The sequence below is a fragment of the Typopeltis vanoorti genome, chromosome 3 (assembly GCF_054136105.1).
Source record: "Typopeltis vanoorti isolate ZY-2024b chromosome 3, IOZ_Tvanoo_1.0, whole genome shotgun sequence".
Classification (NCBI taxonomy): Eukaryota; Metazoa; Arthropoda; class Arachnida; order Uropygi; family Thelyphonidae; genus Typopeltis; species Typopeltis vanoorti.
Window position 1 is genome coordinate 119805432 of NC_143551.1, and position 16040 is coordinate 119821471.

At 39.4% G+C, this 16040-nt stretch overlaps 1 protein-coding gene across 1 annotated transcript in view; it reads left to right on the forward strand.

Moving 5' to 3' along the window:
- The window catches only part of LOC150108517 (receptor-type tyrosine-protein phosphatase mu-like), a 1155664-nt gene that overhangs the window by 701219 nt on the left and 438405 nt on the right, over positions 1–16040 (forward strand). The gene's annotated exons all lie outside the window — the stretch shown is intronic.

Genomic DNA, 16040 nt, shown 5'->3' on the forward strand with positions numbered 1-16040 from the left:
CTTTTGAACATTGCTCCAGACACATAAGTTGCCACCAGTCATTTGAAGTGCTGTACATCATTCGTTGTATGCCTTTAAACACCTCCTGTTCTTTTCGAATTTTGTTGTTGCTAGTCTCTTGTTAAACAAGCATATCAGTAACACCATGAATGCAGTGATTTTTAAAGCCTCTCCTACTCTGACCTTAAGCCATGAGATTGCTTGATACTCCATGCACTTACTGCTCAGTCAGTTCTTATCTCTCCTCCACCTGTTGTCTTACTTAAACTTTGTGCAAATTACTCTCATCAGTATAAAATATCTTAATGAAATGCTCATTAAATACTTCTCTAGTTACTTTTTTATATTAACTAACAACTGACTTATTAATCATTCTTTCTACTGTGAGCTGCATATCAAAAGAACTTGCTGCAGTTTATCTTTGCCTAATTAATTCCACCCATTTCCTCCTCATTCTGCACTCCAAGCTATCCGAGCTTTCTATAATCATCTTCTTGTGATTCTACATACAATAGCTATCTTTTTCTCATAGAAGCAATCATTATAGTTAACAGCCATCCAAAGGATTATTTCATAGCCACTTTCACAAAGTTTTGGAAGAGTTGATACCTCATTCACAATAATATTTTCTGGTACTATAATCAAACTGAGGACTATTATTTCTCATGTGTCCTCTGTTATATGCTGAAGATTATTCATTACAAGAAATTCGCAATTATTTAACATGCATCTCAGATGCTATTTCTTCATGACAACTGATATTTCCTTAATTTAAATTGGCCATATGGATCATCCTATATTATTTCCAAAACTAATTTGCCTAAACATTTCCATACCTATAACAATATATCAGTGAATGTTTCAACATATTTACCTACATCCAACATCATAATCCCTCTAAACTATGGCTGCATTTCAATGCCCCTTTCCCACATCTCCATCTCGAGTTATTTAAAAATAGTTGAATAACATCCTTATTCAACTTTTAAACTTATGCTAATGATTCCAGGTTCAATATGAATTCATACAGATTTTCTGCACTCCTGTTCCTAATGCTCTTGGAATTTGTAAATAGACATGAAAAGATTTCTGGATCTGTAAACCAGAAAATGTCTGCTATATCTTAGCTGTGACTGCCCCCCCCCCCCCTGGGAGACCATGGCCTTTATCACAAGTTTTCCTGTATTCCCCACAGATCCAACTGATTTCTCTGCATCGCATTTTATGCCTCAGATACCCAAATTTATTACATAACCATTGGGACGTTCGAGAGTAAGATGTTTGAAAAAAGAGTTGTTCAGTAAGAAGTTGGAAGAGCAAATTCTGTCCACACAAGAAGATACAAGGGGAAAAAATGGCAATGGTTTTGAAGTAGTATGATGTGAGGTGGAGATCCATAGAATGAGATATTTGGTTAGGTGTTGCTGCAGGCCAGGAAATGAAGAGGATGGAGACAGAGAAATACATAGGCAACTTGGCTTAGTGAGCAAGCGAAGGGTGATCATTATGGGTGATTTCAATTACAGCCATATTGATTAGAATGAAGAGATAGTATCAGGGAATAAGCAGAATGAATTTCTTCAGTTCTTAAGGGCAACAATATTAGGCAGTATGTAACAGAGGACACACAAGGGTTATGAGCAGGGCCGGCCATCTCGGGGGTGCAATGTACCCGGGCCCCACGATCGAGTGGGCACAGTCGGTACACATTTGTGGAAACGTATTATATTTCAAATGTGTTTTTTTTTTTGTTTTCCTGTGCCAAAATCATTTGCATGTAAGAGGTTTTACAATATGTTTATTTCGAATCCTTTAATTTTTATCTTTGAAAAATATTTTAAGGCCCCAAAAGGTTTCTTACACCCAGGCCCCTTTATAGAGAAGGCCGGCCCTGGTTATGAGTCATAGATTTGGTTATATCATCAGAGGATGTGATTGTGAACAGAGTGTCTCATCCTCCCCAATCAGTGAGAGTGACCATGAAGTGATCACCTGGGCTGTTGCCAGCAATATGACAATTTCTATGGAGAAGGGACATATGTGAAACTATAAGGATGATGATTATGAAATTCTTAGGAAGCAATTGGGAGCTATATTGTGTCAAGAGTTGATCAGAAAGAGAGAAATTACAGGCAAATCTGTGTCTGGAGTTGTTAAGGTGTTAGAGAAGTTAGTGAGGACTGGGATTCAGAAAGAGGTTAATAGTAGCAGTATTCTTTATGATGGGCAGCATGGGTTTGTTAGGAGAAGTCATGCTTTCAAAATCTGCCTATGTATTACAACAAAGTGACAAATTCACTGGATAAAGGGATTGCATATAAATTAGTATATTTTGATTTTCAAAAGCCTTTGATAGACTGACAACGGACGAGCCAGTAGCTAAATTGAAACAGATAGGATTAGATAACAGACTAGTAAGTTGGATAGGTAATTAGCTGTCATATAGGTATCAGCAGGTATACCATTAATGAAGAAATTTTGAAGGAGGTGGATGAGATGAGACGAGCAAGCTTTTGAATGATGGTGGACAGAGATTGAAAGTTTAGGGTTCACATTGCTAAAATTGTAAGAGCATCACAACGGATTAATGCAATAATGAAGAGAATACTGACATGCAGAAACTAGGAGGTTATGAACCCTTCTATAAGGCTATGTATGGACTACTGTGCGCAGATTTGGTTGCCTTATTTTCATTGGGGGGGGGGGGGGGATGATGTATTGGAGATGTTCTAGAGAAGATTTCCTAAGTCACTGTCAGATTTATGAAATGTCAGATATGAGGAGAGATTTAGGGAATGTAAGTTGCAAAGCACTGTGAATAGAAGAAGGAAAGGGGATATGAGACATATTGGTGAAGGTTTCTACCAGACTAATGTGGAGGAGATTTTTCATAGAGTAGAGGAAGGCCAGGGTAGAACTAGAGGCCATTTCTGGAATCTTGATAGGAAGGGAGTGAGCTGGGCTGTGCAAAGCAGGTTCTTTGCACAGAGAGTGATGAGTGAAATGAATTACCTGAGAGCATAGTGATTGCCAAAACTGTAAATAGCTTTAAGATGCCGTTTGATGATCTTTTTCCATGAAAGAGAAAGTATGTACCTTCTGCAATGAGTCCTTTGACTCCAGGGAGGTGATGTGAATAATAATAATAAATTCAGGAAAACTAGAGATATTGGGGAGATGGTGCAATCAAGAATGCACCCCCAGAATAAATTAATGCAGAAATGACCATGAACAGTGGGTGCAATTTCCCAACTTTTGAATCTGAATGGGTTAGTAATGGCATCATACAATAGTAATGTGCCCAAAAGGATGTTGAAATGATGTACACATATGCCAAAAGTATCATAAAAATACGAGATGAATTTTTGGTAATAGGTGAGGTTGATTTGGCCCAAACTAAATTGTCATCACCGAAACCAGGGTGACAGAAAATGATATAGTTACAGGGATAGAATGTAAGGAATATTTTATTTTTAGAGAGGATAGAGGTAATAGAACAGGACGGATATCACTAATGAAAGCTGAAAAAATTCAACCAACTTCAAAAACTTCAAGATGGTCCATTTAATGTTGTAAGGTGTGAAATACAAGCCAAAATATATTGTTGATTACCACTATAGATGTAAGAGTACAAAGGAAAATGCAGGTGCCATCTATTGGCAGATTAACACGATGAGTGCAGGCTGAGCAATTTTAATGGAGGGGGGGGGGGGGGGAATTCAACTATGGGAATATAGATATAGGAGGAAACGGAATTAATACAGTTCCACAAATACTCCTTTCATATAATTTATCAGATGATCTGCGAAAAGCTAAATTTCGACTACCAAGGAATTTTATAATTTCAATCAAGCGTTCTAAACCACTTGTCCAATGTTTCTTTTCCATTTCACACATGCTTTGAGTCTGGAAATCAATAGTAGTTTTTTTTTTTTAATTTTTATCAAGTTCCTTCCATTTAAAGAAATTTTTCATGTGAGTTAAACTAGTCTCATGTCTATGTAAAGTTGTACTTACTTTTCTCCAATCATTATAACCTTCTACAAGACTCAGTAGGTGATTCAGTTGATTTAGTAGGTGCAACAAGTTTGCAACAAAAGCAAAAAACAGAATTTAAAGTTTCGGAATATGAGCCATGTTCTTGGCACGAGCTCCCATTTTCCATTTTTCTATTATAATACGTGTCGCCAAAATTATGACCATATGTATCTCTGGGATATATTATATTTTTCTTTTGAACAGGCCCCATTTCAATTAAAACAGTTCGTAATTTTTCATCAATATTTCCCCAATTCACCTGGATCTTCTAAATTTACAGAGACTAGCATTGTGTTAGTTTCGTGGTCAACTACAACTAAATCTTGTTGTAGTTGACTAAATCCTAACTATTTTTCACTTAAATCATGTTCAATTATCTTGTTCAATAGTTGCAATAGTACTTTCATGCAAACTGGATGATGTGCACGGTTCTTCAACTCTGATTTCTGATGTATCGAGTTGGTTACAATCTGCATCAGAATATTTTAATATTTTAACAAATTTATTAAGAGCCCCAGTTTGTTCCTTAATATCTGCTTCTTTCACAGCATGATACTTACGATTTTGTGCACTGAATAACTTTTTTTTAAATTTTTGATTCCATTTCTATTTTATACCCACAAGAAATTATTACACAGCACGACACAGAGACAAAATAATAGTCGGCACTGCGCTACTGTCAGTAGCCTACTGAGATGCGTACCATATGACCGGTTAACTAGCAACAAATGTTTTGTATGAAAATTTGTTTCTGCGCATAAAAACCATTCATCGTTTCACTTTAGATAGATTGCAGTAGACACAACATTCTGCAGGCAAGCATTTAGCCTGCTCTAGCTGCAAATTGTAAACAACCGGCTGATCAAAGAGGTGGCAATATACATTTTTTTAATATTGATCATTCTAAGAATTTTTTGTTTTTATGATAAAAATTTTGTTTCTTAAAAATTAACTTATGAACTGCTCCCTGGCGGCAGCACCCCCATCGTAGCGATACCTGCATGCACCGCATGCTCTGCATGCCCGCTTCCGCCGGCCCTGTATTCAACTATCAACCAATCAATAATAAATTTAGTTTAACCCTTTATCCCAGTGATAGCAAACAAAGTTTGTGCCTGAAAATATCTTCAGGACTGAATATGGTGTTGTACTATCTTACTTGTGTAAGTAGCACAACGCCAGGCAACTCGTGGCAAAGGTGGAGCAAGCTACCAACACTTCTATCCCAGTATCTCCCATAATGCAAAACACATCTCCTTATGGATATGTATAATGTTATGCATTAAGGGATTTTCCACTACCCAGACTAGTTTTGACCTTTATTGAGGTCTCTTCAGTGGGAACCAGGCCCAGAGTTGGAAATACCAGGCAGAAGCAATAGCAAAGTCATCTTTACCTATAGGAGTTGCCAAAAGGTTTACCACCTTTTTTATTAAATTATTCTGGATTTAGAGAAAGATGTTGAAAGTTTATTTTTCACTTGGTTAGACTATAATAAATTTAGTTTAATCCTTTATCCAAGTGAGAGCAAACAAAGTTTGCGCCTGAAAATATCTTCAGGACCGAATATGGTGTTGTACTATCTTACCTGGGTAAGTAGTACAACAACTAGTACAACAACAAGTAGTACAGGCAACTCATAGCAAAGGTGGAGCAAGCTACCAATACTTCTATCCCAGTATCTCCCATAATGCAAAACACATCTCCTTGCGGATATGTATAATGTTATGCATTAATGGAGCTTTGCTACGCATTAAGGGAGCTTTGCTACGAGTTGCCTGGTGTTGTACTACTTACCCAGGTAAGATAGTACAATACCATATTCAGTCCTGAAGATATTTTCAGGTGCAAACTTTGTTTGCTCTCACTTGGATAAAGGATTAAACTAAATTTATTATAGTCTAACCAAGTGAAAAACAAACTTTCAATATCAACCAATCATTATCTCAGAAGTGAGTGATGGTGAAGATTTTGGAAAAATTGGTTAGGAAATTGGAAATCACATTCAGAAATGGGTTGACAGATGGGAAGGGTCACTACTCAGACCAGTTTCGACCTTTATTGAGGTCTCTTCAGCAGGAGATACTAAGGTGATACTAAGATATAAGTGATACTAAGGTGATATAAGACCCAGAGGTGATACTAAGGGCAAAGTAATGCAGAAGTCATATTTTCCTATACCATTTTCCTATTCCCATAATGCATAGCATTATACATGTCTGCAAGATGTGTTTTGCATTATGGGATACTAAGGCAAGCGATGTGAAGTCAGTCCACCTTTACCACTAGTTGCCCCTGTCCTGAAGATACTTCAGGAGCAAACTTTGTTTTCTTCAACTTGGATAAAGGATTAAACGAAATATATAATTTATAGAAGAAAACTGGCCAGGCTAGGGATCTTGGAGTGTCAGTAGATAGGAAGTTTAAGTTCAGGGCCATATAGTAGGGTGACCAGATTTTCAGAAAAAAAAAAAAAAAACATTTTGAATTTTTCAGCAATTAAAAAAAAGGGACAAAAATGGGACACTTCTAGTACGCTCTACATAAAAATGAAATAATATATAATTATAATTACAATACACAGGACTGAAGTGTGCATTATAATTATGGAGTATCAGCATAATCACTATTATATTTATGTTATTATTATTATCTCAGACCTCCAGGCAGAGGACTCATCGAAGGAGGCTGTAAATTACCCAACCCAGCTATCATACCTCCCCTTAAATTCATTTACACTAGATGCACTCACTATAGTGAGTGCATCTAGTGTAAGGAATCCTCACCTAAGGGAAAATTATTGCACTCACTCACTCACTGCTCTCTGGGAGAAAAACCTAGCTCTTACCCCTTTCTTGACTGAGAACTACCTTAACTAACGTGGATGCCCCCATGTTCTCTCCCTGCCTTCCATATAATGAAAAATTTCATCATTTGAAATTCTGTAACACCCATTCTAAAGTTTATAGACCTCTATCATATCATCCCTCTTTCCCCAGTTAACCAGAGTCTGCAATCCACATGCTCACAATCTGTCTTCATAATCTAAATACTATAATCTGGATATAATCTTTGTAACTCTTCCTTGCACCCTTTCCCACAGCTTCTTTATTCCCTTGGAAGGGAGACAAAATCTGCTCACAATAATCCAGGTGTGGTCTTATCAAAGCCTTATAAAGAGGCAAAATTACTTTCTTACTTCCTTACATGTCAAGGTTCACTTCAACATAGCAGTTATCCTCTGAGTTGTATTTGCAACTTTTGCTATGTGACCTTTAAACTTTAAATTATTATCCACCAATTACACCAGGATCCCTTCCATTCAGTTTCTTGTACCATAACCCTGCTAATATAATATGCCACTGGAACTCTAATCACGCCTAAGTGCATAACTTTACACTTACTAACATTAAACTGACAGCCATTTTCGTTTGTCCAGATTTCCAGTCTATTCAAATCATTTTATAATTGCTGAATATCAGTAGCATCCTTGATTGCCCTGCCTATCTTCACATCATCAGCAAACAATTGCAAATCTGATGATAGATCCTGCTTGATGTCATTAATGTATAGATTGAACAATAATGGCCCAAGGACTGAACCCTGAAGTACACCACTGGTTAACTTAAATCTGGCAGATTCACACCCACTATCCCCTGATCCAAGTCAATAGATTATATTCCAATCCCATATTCTCCAGTTTACGCAACAGCCTATCTTGTGTTATCCTATCAAATGCCTAAGAAAAATCCTACATTATCATAATGTATCCATTCCCTTTATCCAACTCGGCCGTAACATTGTTATAAAATATGAGCAAATTTCTAAAACATGACCTTCCTTTAGTAAACCCATGCTGTTCCCTGCAGAGTATAGAATGCTTGTCTATCCATTTCTGTATCTGAGTTCTTACCAACTTCTCTAAAATCTTCACTACCACACCAGAGATGCTAATAGGTCAGTAGTTAGACCCATCAGTTTTTGCACCACCCTTGTGCAATGGAAGCATCATACATTCCTTCCATTCCTGTGGTATCATTCCTGAGCTGAGACTCGAGTTATACAAATGTGTGAAAGGCCTAGCTGAACATTCAGCTAGGCCAATTCAGCTGAACATTCTTAGCAAACTGGCTGATATTCCATTTGTCCCTATTGACAAATTCTTATCCAGGTTGAATGAGGTTGAAGATGCAACAGCTCTTCAACCTCATTTTCATGAACCTCTAACTCTTCGTCCAATGTAGCGCTGTGCACCATGCTACATACAGCTGGTTGATATATCTTAGCAAAGTGAGCACTGATGAACTGAACAATCTCCTTAGGTTCCGACACTCATGTACCATCTGCATTCAATAAAGTTATTCTTCCACATTCATTCTTTCTTTTGCTTACAGCATAACGATAAAATTCTTTTGAATTGCCTTTAGCTTGCATGGCCAATTTCTTTTCATACTCCGTTTTAGCTTTTCTCACAATACTTGTTACTTTTCTGGCCTGAGTTTTATATATTTCATAACTCTTCTCACTCTTATTCTCATGATATTCTTTCCTCATCATCTACTTCTTGTGGATCTCTTGCTTCATATCCATTTCTTTCCCAACCTATTTATTCTTCGAACACTAGGGATAGATTGAGATACCGCCTCATTTAAGCACTTTTTCAAACATTCCCATGTATTGCTGACATTTTTTCCATTCAGTAACTGATACCATAGGACCAAAGATAGTATTCTTCTAAGTCGATCATAATTTCCAGCTTTGTAGTTCAGCATGTAGCCTGTTTTAATCGGAGCTTTAGTACAAGTAGATACTTCCCAAGAAAGAACAGCATGATCACTGGTGGTAAAATAGCCATATTCTTGACAGAGATCCCTTCTGATGCTATGAGCAAATCCAACACTCTTTGACCTCGAGTTCCTTCTTTTACATGCTGCTTGAGAAAGTTATCTCGCAACAATTCAATAAATTCCTTTTCTTTCTGATCATGAGATTTCTCTTCTACCCAATCAATGTTTGGAAAATTAAAGTCACTCATAATGATCATTTGCTTGGCACCTATAAGGCTAAATTGGCGATGCATTTCTTTGTCCCCTACAACTGAGCTGCCAGGTCTGTAGCAACACCCCCACCATATATTTCATTCTGTTAACATCCACTTCACACCAGATAGACTCAAACTCATTGCTACATGGGACATTGTTGCCATCATTGTTTTCTTGTATTTCTACCCTAACTGGACTTAAGTCATCTGATATCATTAGTAGCACTCCTCTCTCCTATCTCTTCTGTCATTCCTAAAAATAGTGCAGTCATACCCCGAAGTTATGCTGTAGGTGGGACTAATAAAAAGCGCGTAAGTCGAATTCGCATAACTCTAGGTATAATTTTGCATGTAATTTATATATACAAACATACAATTGGGACCGAAGATTTACATAAACACTTATATTTTTTAAGAAATATAACCATAATTGTAGTTTTTCGTACATAAAAAAAAGAAAGTTATTTTGATGTCGATGGTTTCATAAAATCTAATAGATTCATCTGATGGCATAATGTCTTTTTCTTGTCATGCAAAATTTCTTCATAGCAAGCTAATGATTTTTTTATTCCTTGCTTTTTGGCTACAATTCATTCCTTGTTAGACTGTAAGTCCTCCAAAATCTGTAAACCTTTCTTTTATGATTGTTCTTACTGTGGATTCCTGTAGATCAAACTTCTTTGCTAGCTCACAAATTTTCATTCTGCCTTCATTATCCTTAATGATGTTGAGTTTTGCTTCCAAAGTCAATGTTTTTCTTTTCTTGCTAGCTAGAAGAATCGGACTTGCTTCTTTTGGACGATTTTATTATTTTTTATATGATAAAATTTTTATCAAGAACATAACATTAAACAATCACAAGGTTTGTAGACTATAAAAATCGTGTATGAATGGAGACCGCGTGAAACACATCAGTGCTTGTTCACAGCATGTGCGACACTGGCGAATGCAGCCGCCGGCGGGAAGATATGACTAGTGGTGCGGCATGAAGTGGGACGGGAATACGTACATATAAGAAACCACATAACTCCGGATTTGCGGAAGTCGGGGTATGACTGTATATCCATTACACTCGATCCCACTTACCCTATCTGATTCTGATAGCCAGGTTTCACTAATGCCAACAATCTTAGGCCACATCGTATTCAATAAAGCAACAAACTCAACCCCTTTGTTTCTAATGCTCCTTGCATTTGTGTAAAGACATGATAAATTACGACCTAGCCTATTCTTATATATGCAATGTATTTGGTCTTGTTCTAGAATTTTCTCTTTTCCCTCCCCAGACATACTTAAAAGGTTCGAACCAAAAGCATATTTTTCCACTCCTTTGCCATGTTCAAAGGCATTCATATCTTTATCACGTTTCTATACCATAGTTGAATTTTCACACACATTTTTCCCATTTCTCCCTTGATGATCTAGTTTCCCTGACTCTCTGCATTGGGTCTCATACCAAGAAGTAATTTCTCCAGGTTTCTAATGCCAAATGAATTCAAGTGCAGGCCGTCATTCTTATGCAAATCTTTTCTGCCATCAAACACACCCCACGCATCTAAAATCTCACATCCATATCTTCTACATAGCCAGTGCATGAAATCATTTGCTATCATCACCCTCCTTCTTAACTCAGTACTATCATATCTAGGTAGTAATCCTACAATTTTTACTGTTTCACATTATTTTCTCGCTTCTTCCAACAGACCTTTCATATCTTCTCTCATACTATGTTTGTAACCACTTAAATTATTAGTACTTTACCTACCAACACTACCATTTCTTTTACATTTCTTTTTAGGTTTTAAATTACATTTGTTATATTTTTAATTTTTGCTCCCAGGAAACTAGAAGTAGTGACTCTCTCTCGGCAAGTGCAAATTTTAAAATTTAGTCACCATACCATATTACCTCTTTTTTCTTAGATATTAACTGACTTACCTTGTTGTTATTAATATTTTGGTTTCCATGTTCAGTATTTTCCTGCCTGTTCTTGTTCTCATTTTTTTTCCTATCCTGTCGAAGTTTAGACAAACATTTTTCCACTTTTCCAATTCCCTGGTCGATTTCCTAATAATTTCTTTTAACCGAGCTGTTTCTAATGTCAGCGTATCCTCAGATAAATTATTATCATCACTTCAGCTGTGCTTTTGTTCAGGACAAACGCTCTCCTCAGTAGTAACAATTGTAGCTTTAATAACTGCCTTGTTACGACAAGTTTTTGGCGCCATTTTTAAGAGTAGTAAAAACTAATAATATTTCTGAAATAAATACATACATCTTCAAGGCCCACTCTTCCTAATTGGTTTGTGGGGGCAACAGCTGCAAGAGGAACTTCCAATGGTCACGATCCTCTGACACCAAGCTCAGCTGTTCTGGTAGGATTCCCAAACATGTCCACCCAAGGTTTTGGATGTAATCTATCCAGCAAGTTCTTGGCCTTCCACGTGGCCTCCCACACTCTAGCTTGGCAAAGAGGGCCTGCTGAAAGAGATCCTCTCTTGTGGCATTCTGACCAGGTGCCCATACCAACGTAACTGTGATCTCTCAACACGGAGAAGCAGCAGTTGAGTATTGAGGGTTTCCCGAATTGCAGAGCTTCTGACTCTGTCGAGTTTTGTCAGTCCTGCAACCCCTCGAAGGAACCTCATTTCAGCCGCTTGGATTCGTGTCCGCATTCTTTCGGTCATTACCCAACTCTCATGACCATAGGTGAGAATGGGGACATAGACTGTATTGAAGACAGCCAGCTTTGCCTTCTGGCTTAACTCCCACTTCAATACTACTGAACGGCCAAGCTCCCGCAATATTGAGCTTGCTAAGCCAATTCGAGTATCTAGCTCTATGTCCCATTTTCCATCATTCGTGAATATGGACTCAAGGTATTTAAACTTCTCCACCTGCCTCATTGGGACTCCACTTACATTTAGAGTGCACTGGGATGGTTGTCTTGAGACCACAAATGTTTCAATTTTGGCCACACCGATCTTCATTCCAGCGTCTGCACAAACAGCTATAAACCTATCCACGGTCCACTGGAGGTCATCTGTGGAATAGCTAAGCAGAACTAGGTCATCTGCAAAAAGCAGACGTCCAATGCTACATCTTCCAATTCTGACACACTCACTGCCTCGGCCTGTGCCTATCAATCCAGTCCATAAATATTATGAAAAGGAGGGGTGACAGAACACACCCTTGGCGGAGGCCAACGGAGACTGTGAAAGGTTCAGACTTTGTGCTGTTTACCCTGACACAAAACTCTGGGCATTCATACAGGGACTTGATGGCAGCTAATAGTTGCCCATCCACTCCATACTCCTGTACTACTTGCCAAAGCTTATCCCGAGGAACCCGGTCATATGCCTTCTCCAAGTCCACAAAACATGTGTAGACATTCTTGGCATATTCCCAAGATTTCTCAAAGACTTGCCTTAAAGTGAAGATTTGGTCAGTTGTGCTTCTACCAGGATGAAAGCCCCATTGTTCTTCCTGGAACTTTGACTCAACTATGCTCCTGCATTGTCTTTCCAAGCACTTAGCATACACTTTCCCAGGCAGGCTGAGCAGAGAGATGCCACGATAGTTACTGCAATCCTTCTAGTCTCCCTTCTTAAAGACTGGTATTATTATGCCTGTCTGCCATTGCTTTGGTGCTCGCCCAGATATCCAAGCAGCCTGGCACACTAGAGTCAGCTAGAGAACACCGTCTCGATTTAAGGCTTTTAGCATTTTGGGCTGAATTTCATCATCGCCAGCAGCCTTGCCCGATTTTAGCAATTTTATTGCTAAATGGACCTCTTCTGCTATGAGAGTAGTCATTGCCCCAATCTGCACCTCTTGGATGTCCACAACTGCTGGGCCACCCGGGTTAAGAAGGCTCTCAAAGTATTCCCTCCATCTGTGGAGGATATCCTTCTTGGTTGTTAAAAGTGCACCATCAGAGGCCTTAATTGCTCTTGCTGTGCACGATTTCCTCCCTCGAAGGTGGCGGATGGTCTGCCAGAATACTTTGTTTGCATTTGCATAGGATGAGTCTAATCTTTCTCCAAATGATTCCCAAGCCTTCTGCTTTGCTGTCTTTACTGCCTTAGCAGCAGCTTTTTGTGCCTCAGCATACTGCAAACGCATCTCAGGTGACCTGACTGTAAGCCACATTAGGTAGGACTCCTTTTTTGCCCGGACAGTTTTTCGGACTTCTTGGTTCCACCAAGGTGTCCTTTTCTCACTGCCCGTTGCCATGCCGAGCCGCTTTCTGCCACACCATGAGAGTGCAGAGGCAGTGACAGCTGTTCTGAACAGCTTCCATTCCTCCTCAACATCTGCAGTATGCTTGGGAATCTCTTTGAACCTGGAGGAAACGTCATCTGCAAAATTCTTCCTCACAGCGTCATTTTCCAATGTCTCCCATTTCACATGGTATAGCTGCTTAGGCCTACCAGCGTTGATGGTAGCATCTGGTATCTGAAGCTGTAGAGTGCACACAACAAGGTGGTGGTTAGTTGACAGTTCTGCCCCCTCTTCTCACATGAACGTCCAACTGAATCATGGTTTTTCATCTGAAGCCTTAACACACATACCCGCTCCCCAAATGGGACCCACTCAGCAACACAGTCTGACAGCTGAGGGCTTGTGAGTATCCCCACACCTGCCTGAGCAGACATTGTCGGGCTCACACCAGAGTAGTAGAGCTTCCACCCCTTATCCAGGTCGACAGTTCCAGATCCTCTCCTCTTGGTTGAAGAAAGCCCGACTAAGTCTAGCCGGTAGCGCTTGGCTTCCTCGACCAGTTCCAACTCCTTCCCTGTCAGAGAGAAGATGTTCCAGTTGCCTAAAGCCATAGTCTGGTGCCGTTGTCGTTGCCATTTCCTTCCTTTTGCAGAACCATTTCTTTATGCTACCCCTAAACACCTCCCCAAATGGGTAGCAGGCCTGTTGATGGAGTTTCTCTAGCAGAGTGCTGAGGAGTGGTGTCTAAGGGAGACTATAACATATTTTTCGAACGGGTCCCTCTGCCTAAAACCCGAACGCGTCCCTTGGCAACCCGCACGATAGATGATGCGGTATGAACATTTTTTGATGACCTGATCATGTTACAGTGCTTGGTAATGTCCTGGTTATGTCGTTGGGGAAGGAGCAAGAAGAGAAGAAAGAAAGAAGCAAGGGAGGAAGAGGAGGGACCAGTCTACAGATAATATAACAGATGTATATTACATGAAGTAAGGCATGGTCAAGCATCAGGTACCTCAGGTTTACCACACCCGTATTCACTAAAGTGAGCCCCTGAGTACATATTTCTGAAATTATATCATAAAATGCTTTAGTACAATAACTATGCTAAAAACTACAATAACACTAAAAATACACAATTAAATCTAAGAAAACACTTAATAAATCAACAAAAATCACAAATCTTTCAGGAGCTCTCTGACAGTACATCTTTTCACCTGCTAGCTTTGTAATGCGCTCATTATATGAAGACATTATTATTATTATTATTACTACCCCATGGAGTCAAAGACTCATCTAAGAGGTCCTTTTATCAAACACACAACTCATCATACCGTGCTTTAAACACGCTCAAATTCTCTGCAGACACCACACTCTCAGGCAAGGCATTCCAGTCATTCACAACTCTGCATGAAAAAAACCTGCTTCTCACTCCCCTACTCGCACCTTCCTTCAGCTTCCAGGGATGACCTCTGGTTCTCACCTGATCTCCCACTATTTTCTGTAGAACCTCTCCAGCATTGATCCTATATCCCATCCCAATGGCTTTAACAGGCCTTTAAGGCCCACAACCTTCCAAGCATGCTTGGATTTCGTAACCGAAATACGAGGATAGAATGGTCACTCCTATGCCTCAAGGTATTCTTGGCTGTATCCCTGTGTGTTCAAGGGACCGGTTTGCCTGCTTGCGGGATGAAAAACACCAGATAAACTGGCGGAAAAAACCCTACTGCCCGCGCCCAAGACCGGCTAACTTGGCTATGACTGAGGAAGATCCTTCAGCTCCTCACGTCTCCGACGGGAATCGAACCTAGGACACTCCTTCCCCAGGCATATGGTTGCAAAGCGCAAAGCCACTAGGCTAACCGCGCAGACATTGATCCTATAACAACCCCTTAATAACTTGTAGGTCAATCTTATCTCCCCTCCTTGTCCTCCTGTCCACCACACTCTGTAAGTTGCATCTTCTCATTCTTTCCTCATACTCAACATTCCAGAGGTTAGAAACTACCTTAGTCAGTTGCCTCTGGACCCTCTCCAACATCTCTTCAGCCTTCTGAAAACCAGTGACCAAATCTGGACCCAATAGTTTATGTGTGGCCTAATCAAAGCCCTATACAATGGAACAAGAATCTCTCTACTTCTAGAAGTCAGTGTCCTCTGCATCATTCCCAGAAGCTTTTGTGTTGTCTTCACAATTTTGGCTATGTGTCCACTAAATTTCAGATCCTCATCCACTATCACCCCCAGATCTCTTATTTCCTCCACTTCTGACAATATATCTTCATCAAGAATAAATTCTGCATCCCATCTTTGTTTTCCAAATTTTAAAACCTTACATTTTGAAACATTGAACTCATATCCCCATTCCCGTGCCCGATCACTCAATTTATTCAAGTCTTCTTGTAAGGCCACAACATCTTCTCTACTCTTCATGGTTCATCCAACTTTGCATCATCTGCAAACATCTGAATATCTCCATCCAAATCTGTGCTATTTAATGGTCACTACCCAGACCGGTTTCAACCAATAGAAAGACCGGGGTCAAAACCGGTCTGGTTAGTGACCTTCTCTCATAATGTTGAACAAAATATAGCTCCTAGGAGTTAAGTTCACATTATGGGTAAATATCAAGATTAGTGATCAGAGCTTGCTCCACCCTTTACATGAGTTGCCTCAGCTTGCACTACCTTCAAGGGTCAGGTGCTGCACTATCCAGGTATTTGCTTACGCTTGG